Source organism: Dasypus novemcinctus, chromosome 7, assembly GCF_030445035.2.
Source record: "Dasypus novemcinctus isolate mDasNov1 chromosome 7, mDasNov1.1.hap2, whole genome shotgun sequence".
Classification (NCBI taxonomy): domain Eukaryota; kingdom Metazoa; phylum Chordata; class Mammalia; order Cingulata; family Dasypodidae; genus Dasypus; species Dasypus novemcinctus.
The window spans coordinates 19,754,284-19,774,023 of NC_080679.1; the positions used below are offsets into that span (position 1 = coordinate 19,754,284).

At 46.3% G+C, this 19,740-nt stretch overlaps 1 protein-coding gene across 1 annotated transcript in view; it reads left to right on the plus strand.

Moving 5' to 3' along the window:
• The first annotated feature begins 6,854 nt into the window (after window positions 1-6,854).
• The window catches only part of SERPINE2 (serpin family E member 2), a 58,646-nt gene continuing 45,760 nt past the window's right edge, over window positions 6,855-19,740 (plus strand). Inside the window, exon 1 of the mRNA XM_004457377.5 lies at window positions 6,855-7,117. The gene's annotated coding sequence lies outside the window, so the exon portion shown is untranslated. The remainder of the gene's footprint in view (window positions 7,118-19,740) is intronic.

The following is a 19,740-nucleotide window of genomic DNA, read 5'->3' on the forward strand; positions in this document are numbered from 1 at the left end:
CGCTGTCACCTTCTGGAACAGGAAAATTAACTGCATCTTTCTTTCATTCAACATTTCTGATATCTTCCTAAGTGTGAGGCACTGTGTGAAAACTTAAAGACATACAAGACGTGGTACAGTGCCTTGAAGCTGAAGCTTAAATGAAATACTTACATTCAAGGCAGGATGTGGTAGTGTGACATAAGCAGCCCATACTAAGAGCTACAGGAACATTGTGTGAGAAGAGATGAAAGCCAGCTAGGCTGAGAGGGAAAAGTTGTGAAGAACGAAAATGAATTCAGTGGCAGAGAAGGGGGAAGGTAGATGATGTTCAAAAGTGGGCACAGTAATACCTCCAAACCTGCCAGCCCTTTTGCAATGTGATTTGTGATTCCTTCCATCAAGAAGTGGAGTTTGGGAAGCAGACTTGGCCCAATGGATAGGGCGTCTGTCTACCACATGGGAGGTCTGTGGTTCAAACTCCAGGTTTCCTTGACCCGTGTGGAGCTGACCCATGCGCAGTGCTGATGTGCGCAAGGAGTGCCGTGCCACACAGGGGTGTCCCCCGCGTAGGGGAAGCCCCACACGCAAGGAGTGCACCCCATAAGGAAAGCCACCCAGCGTGAAAGAAAGTGCAGCCTGCCCAGGATGGCACCACACACACAGAAAGCTGACACAACAAGATGACACAACATGATGCAACAAAAAGAAACACAGATTCCCGGTGCCACTGATAAGGATAGAAGCAGTCACAGAAGAACATACAGCAAATGGACACAGAGAGCAGACAAATGGCAGGGGTGGGGTGGGGAGAGAAATAATTTTTTTTTTTTTTATTTAAAAAAAAAAGAAGTGGAGTTTGTTCTCCTCTCCTTGAATCTGGGATAACCCGCTGGCTTGTTTTGACCTACGGAATGCAGCAGTGGGACATTGTGCAAATTCCAAGGCTAGTCCATGCAGCTTCTTTCTGTGTCAGCCCTTTTGGAGAACTGAGGCACCATATTAAGGAGTTGAGTACCTTGCTGGGGTAAAGAGAGACTTTAGGTTTGAAATATGACAATGGGGAGATAAACTGGGGAAGAGAAAAGACTGAAGTTTCCAGCCCTCCCTGCTGAAGGTCTATACATATGGGTGAGGCCTTCTTGAATCTCGCAACTCCATGAATGAGGTCTGGTGAAGCTTTTCAGAGACAAACCATTGCAGCGGAAGTCTCCCTAGATGACCTATAGTATCGTGTACAAATAAAATAGTTGTGAATTTAATATTTGAAATAGTTTGTAATGCAACAATAGATAATGGATACAGGTGGAGTGTGGGGAGGGTATTTTAGGCAGAGAAAGTGGTTTGAACAATGGCACAATGATAGAAAAATACACTATGAAGTTGAGTGAACAATTGTGATTGGCAAAGCCTTTGGGAACAGTGTCAGGGGGAAAAATGACAAAATAAGGCTAGGAAGGTGAGTTGGGGTCAGATTGTAGAGAGCTCTCATTGCGGTTTTTATTGAGCACTTACTATGTGCCAGACAATCCCTTTTCATGGATTAACTACTCAATCCTCCCAATAACCCTATGAATAAATTACACAGTTAGTATCCTTCCATTTTACACATAAGGAAGCTAAAGCTCAGTGGTTAAATCACTTGGAAAAAATGAAATAGTGATTCTAACTCCTGATGCCGTAACTTCTGTGGCAGATTGCCTAAACCAAGGACTTTGGACCTTAATGGTAATTGAGGGATTATTTTAAGCAGGGGAGTGGCATGACTGAAGCAATACTTTAGAGAGATTATACTTGCAATGATGGACAGGATCGGGAAGCTGGTTCAAGTATGAGAAAGATGATCTATAATATTTCTGAAAGAAACTAGTCTCTGTAAAACAGTTCCTGAAAAGAATTCCTGTAAAACACTGAAAGAGCACAAGGAACAATTGGTTTGGGGAGGAAGATAATAAATTTGATTTTATACTTGCTAAGTTGGAGGTGATGGTGGGATATTTTAATAATAATAAGTGAAAGTGTGGGTTAGGTATCTGGAGATTTGAGACTGTGACCTTGGGACAGTACCCAAGGCCATCTGTAGATACAGGCTTACAACTCATCTAGAACTAGACAAAGTTACACAAGCACATGGCGGGGCTCCATGTCTTCAACTTTGAGCTGCTCCTCCGGGCCAACCCCTCGGGGGCCTTTCTCTGTGCCACTGTGCTCTGCTGATTCCAGCCTCCGGCCTCTCTCTTAGCCTCTCAGGGGTTGCCTGTCTTTCTGTGGCTACAGGGGATTCTGGAGTCCATTGTCACATGGCAGGGTAAAAATGGAAGCTGTCTTTCTCTATGTGTTTCTGCTTTCAGTTCTTAGTTTACATAAACTCCAGCAAGAGGGTGGAGACCCAACCTGGGGCAGGCCTCTCTGATGTAGTCCATTCAAAGATCCTAAAGCCATCTAGTCAAAAGTGACCTAATAAAGGGTCCCTTAATGAGTCTAAAGTAATCAAAGGGTCCCACACCCAGAGAAATGAATTAATTCAAAGAACATGATCCTTTCTGAGATTCACAAAACTTCAAACTGTCACAGGGGTCCCTGACTGCAAGTAACAGAAACCAAATCTGGTTAACAGAAACAAATGGTTGGCTGTGCACTTCTATTCAGAAGGAACTGTGATGAGTCAGCTCCAACACTTTTTCCATCTTCAACAAGTTTAAAAGTCCTGGAGACAATTGCCCAGCCTTTGGCTACAGGAACTAGGAGTACCATGAGTTCCACTCCCAACAGGATGGTGCATAAAGCAAGCAGAAATGATTCTCCATGCTATCAGGACAATGAGAAGAGATGCTAAGTGGCCCCAAATCAATCAATGCTCACTCCATTGGGAGAGTGGGTGGAGAGAAAAGGAGAGAGCCAAGGGCAGATAACTGTGTAGCACCCCTATTTGGGGCATATGGGAAGAGGAAAAAAGATTTTATGAAGGAAAGAGAAAGGCAGGCTGAGAAACTGGAGGAGAGAATAGGCAAAGCAATGCCAAAGATGGGTGAAACACGCTGGCTAAATGCTGCCAAGAGATCAAGGGTGATAGAGAACGAAGTTATTGGTAGCCTTCTGGCGGTGGGGAGGGAGGGAGGGAAGAGAGTGCAGTGATGGGGATAGAAGATGGACTAAAGAGATTTTAGGAAGTATGGAGGCAGAACCTATTTGGTAGAAAATAGGTAGGAGAGAAGCCAGATTGTTGCTCAAAGGAGTCAGTGCCACAATGATTCTCAGAATCTGGGGTTTTCCATCCTATCTGGCCAAATACAAATAGAAAAGAATACCCACCTAGCACTCAGTAAAGCCTTTTGTCTGAAGCTCTTGGTGAAAAGCGGTGACAACAATGTGGAAGTGCAAACTGATGCTCTGGTTTAATCTGTTTCAGAAGCTGCAGAAAGAGGAAACTGGATTTATTTAAAAGCCAATTTTCAAAGGAAAGAAAAAGACAAATGCCTTTTTTAAGCTAAAAGAAAACAACAACAACAACAAAACTACAAATGCAACAATCCCAGAAACAAAGTGCAAGGATGACCTGTTTAACCAGTCTCCTTTCCTCTGGTTGAAACAATCTCACATCACAGCATTTACATCTATAACGTGTAACAAGTAGTTTGGTGGTGTAATACGTTTTAAATAAGGATTAGTTAGGAGACAAGCAACTATTACTATCTTGTTATAACATCAGTCATTCTTCCAGACAAAACAGCATCACCCATTAGGAGTTAAGGACAGTTTTTATTAAATACAAGGTCATATTGTTTGGGTGCACCAAGGTCCAGTGGGGGTGGGGTGGGGGTGGGTTCTTCTTCCAAGGCACTCAACGCTGGACCTCTTCCAAGAGAGGAAACAAGACTAAATAGATCATTTGTTTTATTCTGTTTGGGCATTTCTTGCGTTTCTCCCAACTGCAGCTTATGGACACAAAGCCAAACTCAGAGCCTGGCCGGAGCTGGCTAAACTCCAGGCTGCTTTATTTATTTATTTTTGAGGAATAAAGAATTTGAAGCTCTACCTAAGGATTAGGACAGGCAATGCAGTTGAAGGGCAAAATGAAATTCTGTCGTGAAGGGAAAGTTGCAAAGAGAGCCAGTTAGGAGCGTTAAATGATTTGGAGATCTCAAATAGGACTACGGTAGAGATAGGAAGGAAATGCCCATTGGAAGTTCAAAGCCATGAGAAATACATTTCAAAGAGGATCCAACACTAGAGGGCAAACCCTCTGTCCACGGACCCCCAATGGGGTAGGTGTGCAGCTTCTGTGAGACAGCCCCTTAATGCTTGGGGTCAAAGTGCCTGGTGAGTTGGCACCATCAGGGTCACGAGAGTGTAGCTTTGGTTATTGCTTCTTTCTCTTACGGCTGGCATCTGGAGAACCAGCCAACACCAGCCATGATCTCTCGGTAACAAGAATAATTGGTATGCCCAGCATATCCCACTGGCAGAATGAGTCTTTGTCTTGAGTCATTTCCCTCTGCGAGACACTCATCCACAGTTCCATCCAATGCCCAAGCAGAGAGAAAGGAGCTTTAGCAGTTGTGCTAGGTTTAGCATATTAGTTAACACTGACTGTGTCCTGCCTGATTTTAGAATTGACAAGTCACGTAGAGAATGACTCAGACTGTTCCTTCAATAGTATTGGGCAGAACAAGGAAGTAAATGGCAGTCATTAAAATGTAAACAAAAGAGGTTAGTCCCCAAGACTTTTGAATATATTTTATAGATGGAGAATCTAGATTTTAATTATACTTTAATCGTGAAAGTAAAGCTTTTTTGTTTCCTGAAAAATATTGGTTCAGTGAAAGCAAGAGACTGAGGACTTTTAGAACAAGAAATATACATTTTTTCTCAAATAGTGGTTTGACTTCACAATAACTTTACTAAAAATTTAAAATTGCAAACAATTACCAAAAGTAATTGGGACAGGAATCAATGCATAAAGGTTAATATCCTGATTGTGACATTTATGCAATAGTTTTGCAAAATGTTACCTTTAGGGAAAACTAGGCAAAGTGTACAAGGGCTCTCTCTGTGCTATTTCTTACAACTGCATGTGAACCTACAATTATCTCAACTAAAAAATGTCCAAAAAAGTGACTTAGAGCTGCATACAGGGCATCAGGCAGGCTTTCACAATCTGGTTTTGTCCACATTTCTCACTTCCAGCGTGTTTCTCCACTAATTCCCTGAACGACCCACCTCTGCATCCAGAAAAGGCTACTCACAGCTTCCCAAACACACAGCACTCACTCTCACCTCTGGCCTTTCCTCTCCTGCGCCCCCACCACACCTCATCTAAATTCTTCCCATCTCCAAGCAAATGTTCCCTAACTGTAGCTGGAGCAGCACTTACTGTAGCAGGTCATCACTTGGCATTTGTCCATCCACCAGTCAAAATATTGAGCGAGCAACTAATATATGTGCAGTACGGCTTTTGGCACTAAAGATGGGGTGAGTTGGGAACAGTGTCAAACAGGTTTTTTTCTTCCCCGCTCTATTCTAATGATGGTGAGTAGACACAAAACAAGAGAAAAGTTAAAAAATAATAATAATGAAGGAATTTCAAATTAGGGCGAGGGCTATGAAAAAAGTGGTAAGCGGGAGGGGGAGGAAATGACTAGTTCAATTGTTCAGGGAAGGCTTCCTTGAGGAGGTGACATTTGAGTTGTGACCTAAAGGATAAAGAGGGTCCTGAGAGGATAGTGGGAACAAGGAAAGGCAGCGGAAGCAAGAAAAACGGACGTATGTGCTGCTCCATAATTGAATATGCATATCAGGCGTGATTGTAAAATTAGGAAACCGGTGTTTCCTTACTTTAGGGCCAAACCCCCACAGCTTATTTCCCTATCCTTAGGGACTGTGAACTCCCTTAGGCTGGCCCACAGTTTACACTTTTAGACGCAAACACACACAGACACCCACACACACAGTCGAGCTTGGCGGCGGACACACCAATGGGTAAATGCACAGTGATCATCCAAGGTGCTCTGCTCAGTAGATTCCGCCTTAATTCAAGGTTGTGTCCAGGAGATTTACCACGTCTCTTTTTCACGGTTCAGGCCCCGGGGCCTCTGGGTGTGGGTTCTGCCCGGACTCAAGGAAGCAGATTATGTCTTTAAAGTTGGGTTTCCACAAACCTAACTCAGCGCAGAGGGCCTCGGCGGGAGCAGGGGGCTGACGAATGTACCGCGGGCCTCGGAGGTCTGCAGCTCTCTGTGGCGCACAGGGTCCCATCAGCTGTGTACCAGGTGGGTAGGAGGTGATAAGGGGTGGATTCCGAGGACTCTGCCCGTACCTCATGCTGCCACCCCCAGCCAGGAGCCGACTTGACTGGGATCTCTGGCCTGCCCTCTGCCTCAGGAGCCCCGCCGCTCCTCGGCCCCGGAGGTGGAGAAGTCGGCTCTGGCGCAGCCGGCGAAGCACCTCGAGGGGCCATCTGCCCCTCTCCGGCCGCGACCTGGCTCCATTATCCACACCAGTAGGATGGGTGGGCAGTGTCCCGGGGGCGCCCCGGTCTCTCCCAGGGGGCAGCCAAGACAGGATCCCCTGGATGGCAGGGACGCGCCACGAGCCCGAGTCCGCCTCGCCCCCTGCACCCCCGCCCCCCTCCCGGCGACCCACGTGCGGCTCGGCCCCGGCAGGCGCCCCACGTCGGGGTGGGCTGGTCTCCCCAGCGCTTTCCGGGTGCAGCCGCTCGACGGGGACCAGTTGGGGTGGTAAGCAGAAGGCCGCGGCGGGACGGGGACGTCCCCGGAGCCCCGGCGCGGGGGCGCTGCGAGCCGCTGGCACACAAAGAAGGCGGCGGGAAGGCGGGGCGGGCCGGGGGCGGAGCGGCGGCCGGGGGCGGGGGCGGCAGGAAGGGGCGGGGGCCGGCGCGGCGGCAGCGATAAAGCCCCCGAGCGGCGGCCGCCCAGCTCACGCGGCGCGGGGCTGCACGGGGCTGCGAGGGGCTGCACGCGGCTGCAGGCGCCACCGCCTCTCCCCTTCCCTGACCCTCCTCGCCGGCGCCGCCGCTCGCCCTCCGCCGCCGCCTCCCGCCTGCCGGGCTCCGGCTCCGGCTCCGGCCCCGGCCGCGCCGCTCTCCTGGTCGCCACCTGGGGATCCTGAGCGAGCGGCGGTGAGTACGGGCTGCGCGCCCCGCCACTCCCCGCGGACGATCCCGGGGGCCGCAGGGGCGCGGTCGGCGGTGCCCTCTGCGCCGCCGTCGGTCCCCGGGGCTCCGCGTGCAGTGGGTTCCCCACTGCGACCTTGTGTCCGGCCCGGAGGCTGCAGGGCGAGTGGGGCCGGGAGGCGCCGACGTCGAAGCGGAGGGAACTTTCTCCGCCGCGCTCGGCCAAGGCTGTCTGCCCGCCCTGCTGGAACCCCGGGTAGAAGACGGGCTGGGCGCGGAGAGGCTGCGCCAGCTGTGGCGTCCAGGTGTGTCCGCAGCTGGGAGTCCTGGGGCCGGCGGATGAGGTCCCCGAGTCCGGCGCGGCTTCTCTGCCTCCATCCTAGCTGGCGCCCGTGACCCTGAACCTGAGGTACCCAGGTACTCGCGGGCGTCCCCTACCCCGTACTTGGGGTGTGCGCGTCTGGGTAGGGAAAGACAGGCTCTTACGCGTTGTTACCTCCGCCTGATCAGGGTGGGGGTGACCCAGCGGTTTGGGGGAGATCCTTTAAACTGGCCTTTGGCTAGCGATTTAAGCCTATCGAGCAGGTCTTTGCTCGTTTCACCTGTAGAAATTGGGATTGCAGTGCTGATAAGTGATTACAGATAAGGTGAAAGTATTCAGAGATTCTAGGCGGAATTAGATATTTAATTTGCCTACAAACTGAGCAGCGAGGGAGGGCATCAGTTACATAAGACAGCATTCCACCTTCAGTGATGATGGAAGACGCTATTGAAGGTTTTAGCGTCTTAATGAAAGAAAAATAATCTCCAGGTGTGTCTCTCGAGATCTCTCAAATACTGCTGTGTCTTGCTTTGACTACTTTGTGGAAAACGTTCTTTATTTAGCGTCAACATAAAAAGGCGTTTGAAGGTTTGACTTCCTCTTTTAAGTCAGAAAACAGCTTCTCCGAACTGTTCTGCAACAATTAACGTGATGATTTTGTACTTTGGAGATTTTGTATCAAAACTTGAGCACAGATAACTGGAAGATGTGATAAGCATTGCTAATTTGTACATCTGAAGCTCACTTTTTAAAATTGAAGGTGATTTAAACGTTATCTGTACATCCAAATCAGTAACTGTGCTATTTGCAGTATTTCAGCAAAAAATTACTTTCAGCCATGCGAAGGAAAGGTGTTAGAGGAAATTATCTAAAGTTTATGTAAACCTCCAGGTTTTGTGATTCTTTAGTAATATGTTTAAAAATATTGTACACTACAGACACGAAGGTCATAAAGGTGTCATTTGTCTTTTATTCTTAAAAAAAAAGAATCATTGCAGACAATTTCTACTTCCCATCAACTTCACATCATAGTGTAATTTTAAAAGGATAAAAATTAGTCTCCAAAGGAAGTTAATTTCCAGTTCCATACATGGATGATTAAACACTAGTCAGAAATGGTTTTGAGATGGTAGAGTTGGAAGTGCTGGTGGCCTAGCCAGGTCCCCAGCTATACTCTGTATTGCCTTCCTCTGCCAGCCTACCAGCTGGTCATACTCTCATAGCAGGGGAACTTTGGCTCATGGGCCTTCTCTTCTCCTTCAGGCCCAAAGTCCAAGTGGGTGGTCACGCTCTAGATTCTTACCGCCTTGGTCATCTCCAACTTAACTTGACCATCTCAAATCCAGTGACATCACATACTCTATGTATTCAATCCACTGACCATATCCAGAGATGCTCAGCTTCTGAAATCTGAAACTGCAATATCTGTCTCTTTCAACCACAGCCTCCCGTCCTTCCAGATCACAAAATCATATTCCCATTGTAACTCTTCTCTGCTGCAAGAGATCTCCAATTCCGTCCCTCCTCATCCAGCAGGTGACTTTATGGCCCACTCTACTGAGAAAATAAAAGCCACAGACTGAAGTCTCCCCATGCCTGCCCCACTCCCCACCTACCAACTTTTCCATATTCACCCAGTCACTCAATATCCCTTCTTAAGCATCTCCTGTGCGTTAGGCCCTGTCTTAGGCCTTACAATAAGTATTGCAGGTCCCTGCTTTCTTGAAACACTTATTCTTGTGGGAAAAGAATAGACAATTAAAAAGCAAACAAATATAAAACACATGATTTTAAAATGACAGGAAAATCATGTTGGGGTGGGGAACTTCGAGAAGGTTGGAGGGAAGGTCTCCCTGTGGTGGTGACAAATGTCCCCAGCTGTGTCCTGGGTCCCCAGGCCTCCCTCTCCAAAGGAATCTTACTCTCCTCTCGTTTTCATCTCTGGCTTCTCCTGATGAAGTGTTTTCATTTTAGCAATATTTTTAAAATGCCTTAAACCCCCTTGTGCCTGCATCCCCCTACCTCATCTCTAGCTACCACCACATCTCCCCATGCTTTTTAAACTCGTTAACCCTCCCTTGCGTCCTCAGCTCCCTGCAAGCTGGCTTCTGTTTACACTCCTCCCCAAAGCAGGAGGAGACCCCCACGATTTCCTGCACCAGTAGACTTGTAACTCTGCCCCCAGACCTCTCCGTGGTGTTTTCCCTAGTTGCCCTTTTCTCCTGGTTTTCCTCCTGCCTCACTGGCATCTTTGCTACCTCTTGGGGTTCCCCAGAGGTCTGTCCTCATCCCTCTTCTCACTTCCCGTAGCGTCTCTGGGTGGCCTGCATTCCCACAACGTCAGCTCTCACCAGTGAGGTAAGCCCCATGTTGGTATCTCAGCATAGAGAGGTCTCCTGGGTTACCCACAGTCTAGTGGACTTACCCATGCCCTTTAGGCAAAAGAAAACGGGAAACACAGTAAGGACAAAACCGATTTTGGTTTTCCCTGTCCCCCCTGCTTACCCACTCATCCTGAGCCACACTTCCCCACCCCCCCTTTTTTTTTCTCTGTGGCTCCAGCCATTCACTGAGGCATTAAAGCAGGAAGCACATGGTCATGTTAGACTCCTCCTGTGCTCCACATCCAGTCGCCAAGTCCTGTTGTTTCTCCATACTATGAGGTCCCTTAAAGCTCACCGCTTTAGAGTCCAGAAGTGGTGAAAGGGTAGCCAATGTGCCACTTCTAACTGGCAGATAATGTTGTTGGCCTGCACAAAGTTTACAAAAATTGCGTTAATATTTAGAAATCTGGAGATGCCACTTGGATTTACAGTTTCTCTGAAAAAATCAGAAGGCCTGGAATAGGGGGACTACGCTCCCATGTGGTGACACTCAGCTGGCGCTGAGTTTCCGGTGCCCCCTACACCGGCACTTGCCTGCTTTCTGGCTCCCCACTGGACCTGAGGTTCTCATTTCCAGTACCTGCCCTACTCGCGTGGGCCCCTGAGACAGCTGCCACTGGCAGCCTGCCGAATCCCTGGTGGGTAACCACACGCAGTGTCCTGCCTGATTTTCCTGTGCCTAATTTTCCACCCCATCCTCTTCCCCTGTCCCCATCACCCAAATCCAAATCTGCTTTTACCCCTGCTGGTAAAATTTCTGGGCCTTACCCTCACTGTTGGGATAAACCCCGCCTCTGATGGAGTGGCCGCAGTGTACCACAGAGTCCAGTTTAGGCGAGCTCTCCCTCATCCTTATGCAGGCTGGATCTGAATTGCTCAAAATGTGGTTGAACTGCTGTAAGAAGGTTGGTTGACCACAATTCTGGTATTACCTCATCTGTATCGAGACTCAGTCCCCACAGCCCTTGCCACACTCCTACTTCCTCACAATCTCCCTGTGAGAAGGCAGGGCAGGGGTGGTTCCGTGTCCCAGACAGCAATGGTGAGACTGAAAATAGGCAGGCGGGGGCTGCCAGAGGAGCCCGAGCCCTCAGTCCTTGAAACGTGGTGGCCCCACATAACACATGGTACCCAGGCTTGTGCAGTGTGTTTCAGGGGCACTCAGCTCCCTCGATCTGGTTCAGCACTTGAGCTTCCCTGAGCCAGGAACTTGCCACGGTGTTCTGCTGTTCTCCCCAGGGACTCGCCACTCTTCCAGCCATTGGTAAAGAAACTGACAAAGTCTAAGCTTGCTTCAACCCCTTCTTACCTCTCCTATGTCCTCTTCCCTAACCTTTGTTTTCTCACAAAATGGAACTTCCTATAGTCTCCCCAGACCCCCATGCCTCCTCACCCCTGTTCCTGTCTGAATACCCCCTCTCCTTCTACTATATTCATCATTGGCCTAACGGTCCCTTTTTCAAGACTCAGGTCTTGGACCAAAACAACCGCCCTGGCTCTCTCCAACACACGCGTAAGCCAGCAGCAAACACAGACGCCGCCCTGTGTTGCACCTCCATGTCTTAGTTTCCTGGGGCTGTGGCACAAAGCACCACCAACCAGGTGACTTGAAACAACAAATTTATTGTCTCACAGTTTCGGAGGCTTTAGAAATCCACAATCAAGGTGTTGAGAGGGCTGCCCTCCCTCTGAGTCCTTCTGTGCCTCTTCCAGCATCTGGTGGTTTGCTGGTGATCCTTGGCATTCTCTGCCTCAGTTGTGATAGGGCATTCTTCCCATCTCATATTGGGTTTGGTCTCCTCTTAATAACATCTTCAAAGGCCCTGTATCCAAATCAGGCCACATTTACGGCACCAGGCATTAGGGCTTGGTCAGGTCTTCTGGAGGACACAGACCAACCCATGGCACTGTGGAGCAGCCTGCTTCACCCACTGCACCCATGAAAACAAGGGCTGTGTTTTAGTTTTAGTTGCACCAGCACTGGCATGTGGCCCACAGGCATTTATTGAATTTGTGAACTAAACCATATTCTTACGTCACCTTAGATGACTGCATATTTTATGAAAGAGTACTTATCTTTCAGGCTTAAAGGGGAGTCCTCCCCTGGCTCCCTGCCCCTGATTCTGGAGTACCAGAATTTAATGTGTCTTTTCACATTTTCAAAATCTTTGATCAACCGTGTGTCTCTTGAAATACAACATTACTAAGGAAAAGGCAGAAGTCTAATACAGAAGGGCTTCTGTGCCCGCGTTCAGTTCTGTTATCCTCATCTGAACCATCCCTAGCTTGATTAATGTCTTCCTGGAGGTCCGTTGGCTGGACTGCTCTCTGCATGTCATGGTTTGGATGAAATAGGAGTATGCCGGTTCATTTCTAGTATCCTTCTTGGTTGGTGATGGGTGACGGGTAATGGGATTTGTGGCCTGTGGCCTCTTGCTGCCTTTTTTTTTTTTTCTCATCATGTTCATTTTTTGGCTCATGTTTTTGGTTGGCAGAGTGTCCAGGCTGTGTCACAGATGATCTGGAGAGTGAGAGTTGACCACCTAGAGTTCTGTTTCCTTGTCTATACAATGGGTATGTTGAATTAAATGATCTCAAAGGCATTTTCTTTTTTAAAAAACTAGCTTTTTAGCTTGCTTTCCTTTCTAATCCAGCTTCCTGAGAAGTATCAGGTCTAGGTGATATAAATGCATCATTCTCTATTTGTCTACTATGAAGTTTTTGTCTCTCTCTCAAACCTACTCTCATTGCCCTATGAAATCATTCTGAACCCCCACCGGCTTGGATCATTAGTACTCAGAAGTAGCACTGCAGACCAACATGATGATTTAGTTTGCATTCTCACTTACTTGGAGGCATTTATATAAATGGTAAATAAATTTTGTCCCAATGTGCTTGAATCTTCTTTCTAAACCACTATTTTCCATCCATAAATGTCCGTCTGCTCTTTCCAGAACCGTCTTTCTTTATGAGTAGAATTCATGCTTGATTGGAAAAATCAATATTGGGTTAAAAAAAAAACAAAAAACCTGTAGATGTGAAAAATAGAATAGAATGCAAAAAAAAAAAAAAACCCGCATCTTTGGGTTATTTCTTATCTATATGTTCATAATTTATTTAGGAACACTGAAAGATTAGTACAATTTTACTTCTCTTTTGAGAAATGCTGCCTTTTACTCAAGGGGCCATGTCTATTTACACAGTCACTGGGTCTCTCCTTTATTCTGCTGTCAGGTTTCTAGGTCTGGAAGTAAGTTCAGCACAGAAGAGTCGGCATGGCTTCTAGGGTTCTCTTTGTGGATGGAGATGGCCCCAGAGCCTAAGCTACCCTCTGACTCTTTGCAATTCCATTTATGTATTTGGACAAACATGCCCCCTATTTCATCCTTGAATTCCTTCAGAGGTTGGGGTGGACACCTCAGGTCAGATCAGGAACACTCTTGTCTCAGTTTGACCTCAGATTTTGCCCTTTGCTTCAGAAGATAATTTGAGAATTGGAATCTACTGTGCCTTTCCATTGTTATCCATGAATTCTTGGGAAAGATAATGTGGAGGGGCTTTAAAAGTAAACGAAAAAATCCTCTGAAAAGGCAGAAAGGATTTGTTGTAGTGGCTGCAAATCTCGGTAAATGTATTTTGTTTTAGTTTTATGATCCATCTTCCCCCTGCCCCCAATAGGAGCTCTAGTAACCTGGGAAATTTCTCTTGAGAGCACACGAAAAATAGCATCAACACTTCTACCCACCACTTTCCCCCCTATGTAGCACCAGCTAATATATCTATAGAAAAAATAACAACTTGTTTTTATCCTAAGTTTTTAATGGGCCACATCTTGGAGGTGTGTGTGGGAGTGGGTATGTGAGAGTTTAACACCACTCTAAAATGAATAAGGTGACTGCAAACGAAGAAATATTTTCTTGCTTTTGAAAAGATGCCATATATGTGAAATGTGGCAGTGTTTGCTTCCTCTAGTAAAATTCCTTTCTTTTTTTAAATAAATCCACATAGGAAAAAATTGTAGGAATCCACATAGGAAGAAATTATTTTTATTGAGGATTTGGTCACTGTTCAGATTATATGAGCTATTCGTTACTGTATTATCTTTTGATTATAAGGTCAGAAACCCAATTCAAACCAGGTAAAAGCAGGAGGTTCAAGGGGGAAGTGAGTGGCTTACATCGTCAACCCCAGGCATGGCAGAGGTGGCTCTGGCTCTGGCGATGACTGGAACCAGAGCCTCAGGACCTCAGGGCTCTCTTCTGTCCCTCTCTGACCCTGGTCTCTGCTTCTCTTTGCAGATTGCCTTTCTTCTCCCAGTACAGCAGGGGCTAGGACTGTAACAGCTCCATGCTTAACTCCTTACAGCCTCATGATCAAACCCCACCACCTCCAGTTGGAAAAATCCTAAGAAGGGACTCTGATTGGTCCGGTTTGGGTCATGTGCCCTTCCTTGGACCAATGGCTGTGGTCAGGGGAATGGAGTACTTTGATTGGCCAAGTCTGGGCCACATGTTCTGGGCCAAGTTCTGTGGTCAACTGGGGAGAGGTGTGTTGGGCAGGCAAGTCCCCCAACTGCCATTAGTCTTTATTTTCAGCTGGCAGAAGCTCTGTGCACTCTCCTGGAACCTCCTGTCTGCCTGTGGGTCAGTTATTAATATCATTCACACTCGTACAGGTGGGGAAAGAAGGGTGTAGAGGAGACAATGTGCCTTCGGTCATATGACCTGCGTGTGCCGCTGCAGAGGCTGAACTCAGTTTGTAAGTGTGTATGCTGTGAGCTGGTAACCCTGAGTTTTCAAAGATCTACTTCTTACCAATATTTATACCTTCTTAAAAAGAAATGCCCATCAAACGTATGTCTCCTTTCAAAAGACCATCTTGTCACAAAAAAACACAAGAAAAGCACATGAGATGGTAGAAAGAGACCGATGTTTCTGCGTAGTGTGAAGTTAGGCTTTTTCGTCTATTGGCCTCCTCACATCCCCCACCCCACTTCACCCCAGGTCTTTGGCTAGACACTTGTGCTTTTCTGGGACTCAAATCTAAAATTAGCACTGACCTTTGGGTTGAAAAGGTAGAATGCATTTCCCAGAGTCCAAGGGAATTGCTTAGGCTTAGCTGGATAAAACTCAACTAAAGAACAAGTGTAACATTATTTTTAAAAGATGCCTAATTGAACTCCACAAATGTGGAGAGGCTGCTTAGAGTAAAGTTTGGGATTTAACTATTCCTGAAGTATACAGTTAGCCTTTATTTTGCCCTGGTAAATTGTAGTTTTTTGGGGGGTGGAGTAGGGTAGAGGGTAACTTTCAAGGATATGGGGGATTTGGAGCCCATTGGCTTTGGTTGGACTCTCAATTCTACTATTCACTTGCTAGGGGCCATGGGGCCTGAGGCAAGTTTTTAAACGTCGCCAAACGTCAGATTCTTCATCTTCCAGTTGAGCATCATGCAACCTGCCTCTCATGCAGTTGTGAGGATGCAGCGGAGATGTACCTCAAGGGCCTGGCCCAGTGGCAGGCAGGAAATGGTGGTGGGGGGATGTCTATGGCAGTAGCACCAGTGAGTGCTTAACTCCTCTCAGACTCTTGTTCTCATTGTATTATTTGACCTGGTGAATGAACAATTTGCTGCCAGATCCTTTTCTGCTAACACTGGGTGGGCTATGCTCCCACTGATTGGTGGGTCGTCTGTCATCCAGGCAGGCTTTGGCTTTTCACTTACTGGCCACAGAGCAAAGGAAGCTCTGTCCTTGCCTTGGTGAGGACCATGTAAGCGGCTCTGTTAGCAGGGGGTCATTCTAGGGGCCAGTGTAACTACAGGCCAGCCCTGTGGGCTGGGAGCTTTTTCATTCTTAGGTTAGTTATGAAGAATAAATAAATGTCTATGCAATAGGAATAATCATCTATTTGGCTTAATAGTTAGGTCTTTGCAAGTGTAGCTTCCAGAATCTTTTCTCTTTATCCTTGCTTTTCAGATGGTGAAAAAAAAAAAAATCATTCTTCTGTGCCCGATGATGTTAGGATGCCCAGAAATAATAACTTTAAATCTGTGCTAAATGTGTTTAAAATGAGTGGTCATTTAATTATGACTTGATTTCCTTAGTTTAAAAAAGAGTTCTAAGAATGTTGGGTTAATCTCAGCAAACATTCTCAGATAGAAATGTATTTTCTGCTGCCTTTAATATGAACTCTTAGGATTTGACTAGCAGCTTCTGTTCAGGATTTCACCCAGCACTCTCAGTATATGCTCACACCGGAACTGTTCTGACAATGAGATGGGAGATGCCATCTTATTATTCTGTTTGGCTTGAACTGTAAAGTGAGTTCTTTTTCCTAAAGGTGTGGATTTTTAAGATTAATTTGGAAACTAAGTTCTTTGAAATTAATTTACTAAAAATTAGCATCAGTTATGCCAAACCTGTTTCTTAATGACATATTAGTTAAAATGCCGATTCACAGGATTGGCCGAGGATGCTAAAGCATTCATAATAAACCTGCCACTGTGCAGCAAGATGGTAAAATCATAAATATCAAAATGCTAGTCATACTAATGTGAATTAATTTATCAGGTACCGAAAACATAGTTGTTCCCAGCATATATATCACTTATGAGCCTAAACTTTTTTTGTGAGCAGGTTACTTTTTTTTTTTTTTTTTTTTACAAGCTCAATGGCAAAGTTATGGCTTTGTCTTATTCTCTAGTTATATGTATACGCCTCCCGCATTAGGAGCCCTCAAGGCCTTTGTAGTCCATCTTACCCTCCTGTGCTCCTTCCACAGGACCTAACACAGAAGCCCAGAAGATGTTTGAAAGGGGGGAAGGAAATGAAAAATTATGGATCATCAGTGTGTTGAATACTCTTAGACTGGGGGCCCTTAAAAAGGGGTCCATGAGCTTGAATTGAAAGCCAAAAAAACATTATTCTTCTGGGGACATGTTGGTGCAGGTGTGATATATTTATTAAATAATACACAGTATAGTGCAGACTTAACAAGGGGTCTGTGGTTTTCACCAAACTGGCAAAGGGGTCCGTGGAACAACAAAGGTTAGGCATTATCTCCTTGAATTCTAGCAACGCTTGTAAGGCAGAAATCTTTCCTAGTTTACAGGTGGAGCAACCTGCTCAGAGTCCCACTGATGGGATGTTGACTCTCAGGTTTGTCAGCCCTTGTGCCGGAGAGTTTCTATTCTGAGACATTGTTTTCAACAAATGACTGAAGGCCAGTAGTTATGACTGAGCGACATTGTAGGACTCAACGAAGGTGGGAACATCGCTGAACTGAGGATGAATTTTGGAGTCTGATGAACTTGGGTTTAAATCCCATCTCCACCCTGAGTAGCTGTGTTGTCTTAGGCAAAATATTTATCTCTCTGTGCTCCATTCCCATAGCTAGAGAATAGAGATGCCCGCCATGTTCCCTTCCTCAGAGACAAATGTCCCCATTTTACAGCCAGGAAATATGTGGCTTAGGTCCCTTTGCACAGTGGCATTCTGGCAGGTTGAGATGTCACCTCTCCAAACACCAAATCTGGGCGCTCTTTGGTGACAGAGTTGCCATTATCTGTCACACATACGCCCTTGTTTAGCCCTCAAGTTACCTCCAGCTGGTGCACTATTACCAACCATTCCCTCGGGCCATTTGGCTAATACATGTCTTATTTTCCTCTGTGTTGTTCACTCCATGTTCTCTAAGAGAATTATCCCCAGAAATTAAAAGAGCTTCCACAAGACTTGATCTTGCTGAATCTACCCCACAGAGGACTTCAAGGGAGTAGAAGATGGCCGCTCTATTGTATCTGGACTGCATGCAGTTAAAAGCCAGCTTTTGAGCCCCAACTCTGTAATGGGGGCTCTGAGGGACACAGAATTATCCACAGAACAGGTTACCCTTTGAGGATCTTACCTATTTAGACAGAAATGACACTTCTCTGTGATACTTCAGCAGTTCAAGCCAGCCTAGAACAGTGGCTTAGAGTAATTGAGGGGTGGGAGGCAATATGGGAGTACATTGCGTGCAGAGGATTTAAAAGCAACATTGAAATAGCCTCAGAGTTGGTTTGCTTTTCATTTTCAGTGTGTACCATGGTGATAAAATAGTCTTCTACCAGAGCAGACCCATCCCACTGCCCCCACCCTGCCCCTCTAGACTCCACTGGGTCTCTAATTTGCTGCTAAAATGAATGCTACCAATGAGAGTTCAGGAGGTTACACTGGCAGGTGTCGGTGTGGACTCAAACCGTTGGGAAGGCTCAGAATGTCCTCTCCCTTCCCCCTTGCTTATGGGAAGACTCCAGAAGAGCAATCTATGCTGCTGACCAGAGCAGTCCCTGGCTCAGGGTGAGCCGTGGGTGGGGAAGGTGCTTCATGGGCATGGCTTCACTGTTCCATGCAGTGGCCCCAAAGACTTGTGGCCTAGAGCTTGTTCTATAGGTGGGGAGCCCAAGTGCTCATGAGGCTGAGGAATATGAGTGTCTGAGTTTGCCATCACTGCTGAGACAAATAGCACAGACTGGTGGGCTTACATAATAGGAATTTGAGAGTTTTGGAAGCTAGAAATCCAAAATCAAGGTGTGGGCTAGGACGTTGCTTTCTCTGACCTCTGTCACGTTATGGTGGTGGCTTGCCAGCAACCCACAGTTCAGTCTTTGCCCCTGCCACATGGCCGTGACTGTCTCTCTGTGCCTCCCCTTTCCAGATTGCCTCTGCTTGTAAGGACTGCGGTCATCCTGGGTTAAGGTCCACCCTGATTCAGTTTGGCCTCATCTTAACTAATAAATAGGACCTTCAACGATCCTACTTACAGATGAGTTCACATTCACAGGATGTGGGGTTAAGACTTTGTGGAAAACATGATTCGACCTGGAACAGTGGGCAAGTAACAGAGTATCTCCTGGTCTCGGTTTCCTCCTCTGTGAAATGGGGACATCCATGCCCTGGTGGCAGGGAGGCTTTGCAGAACTAACGTGAAAGCATTTTGTACCTATAAGTGACCTCATTGGCCATTACCAATAAAGAGAATACAAGCAAGAGGAAGTATCTGCAGCGCGCAGTGTTGGCACATAGCCGACGACCATGACCGTCTAGGTAACCCTCTTGGGTGGGCAGCCCTTATATTTTACTCTCCACAAAAACTCTTTTTGGCCTAAACTTTGTAGAATTTTGTTTATTGATTTGTATCAGCTAAGACTTGGCTATTTAGTCTCTCACGTGGTCTCTGTAGCTGAATAAAAACAGATACTTCTTCACAGAGAAGGGATTAGTTCCCTTAAAAAAAAAAAATGAAAGTTTCAGCGGACAACTTTGGAAAGCTGTGAAATGTTACTCGTAAGCAAGTAAATTTTATTCAGCACACTTTCATTAAATACTCATAAACTACATACAAAAGCATGTTAGTTTTCTAGTCTCTTCTGGGTGGGACAGACAAGCTGAAAGTGGTACCCCAGCAATGCCTTAATAAACCACTAAAAGGCACAGATCTCTGTGAAAAGGAGATCCTTCTGGTTTAAAAACTATGCCTGAATATCAAGAGAAAATTTCCCCTAATTTATTCCTTCGTCAAAAGGGAGTTGCTAAATATTCGAGCCCTTCCACAATCTCTCATGATACAAAGGACCTGATAAGTTCACTAGTCAGAGTCCACAGAAAGGACTGAATGAGTGAAACTCATGAGTGACTGGTTCCAAACAGATGGGGAAAGCATATTAGCCTGGAATTCCCTTAATCAGTACGCATTATGAATGCTTATAGAGGTTACATGATGAAAAAGGGCTGCAAAAGAAAAAGAAGCAAAGAAACTTAATACAGATTTAGCAGTTATTCCTGAGGTCATAGCTTCACAATTGCCAAATATCAAATGTTGATATACTTAAGGTAATGCTGATTGCTGTAACAAATAAACCCCAACCTATACAAAGGCTCA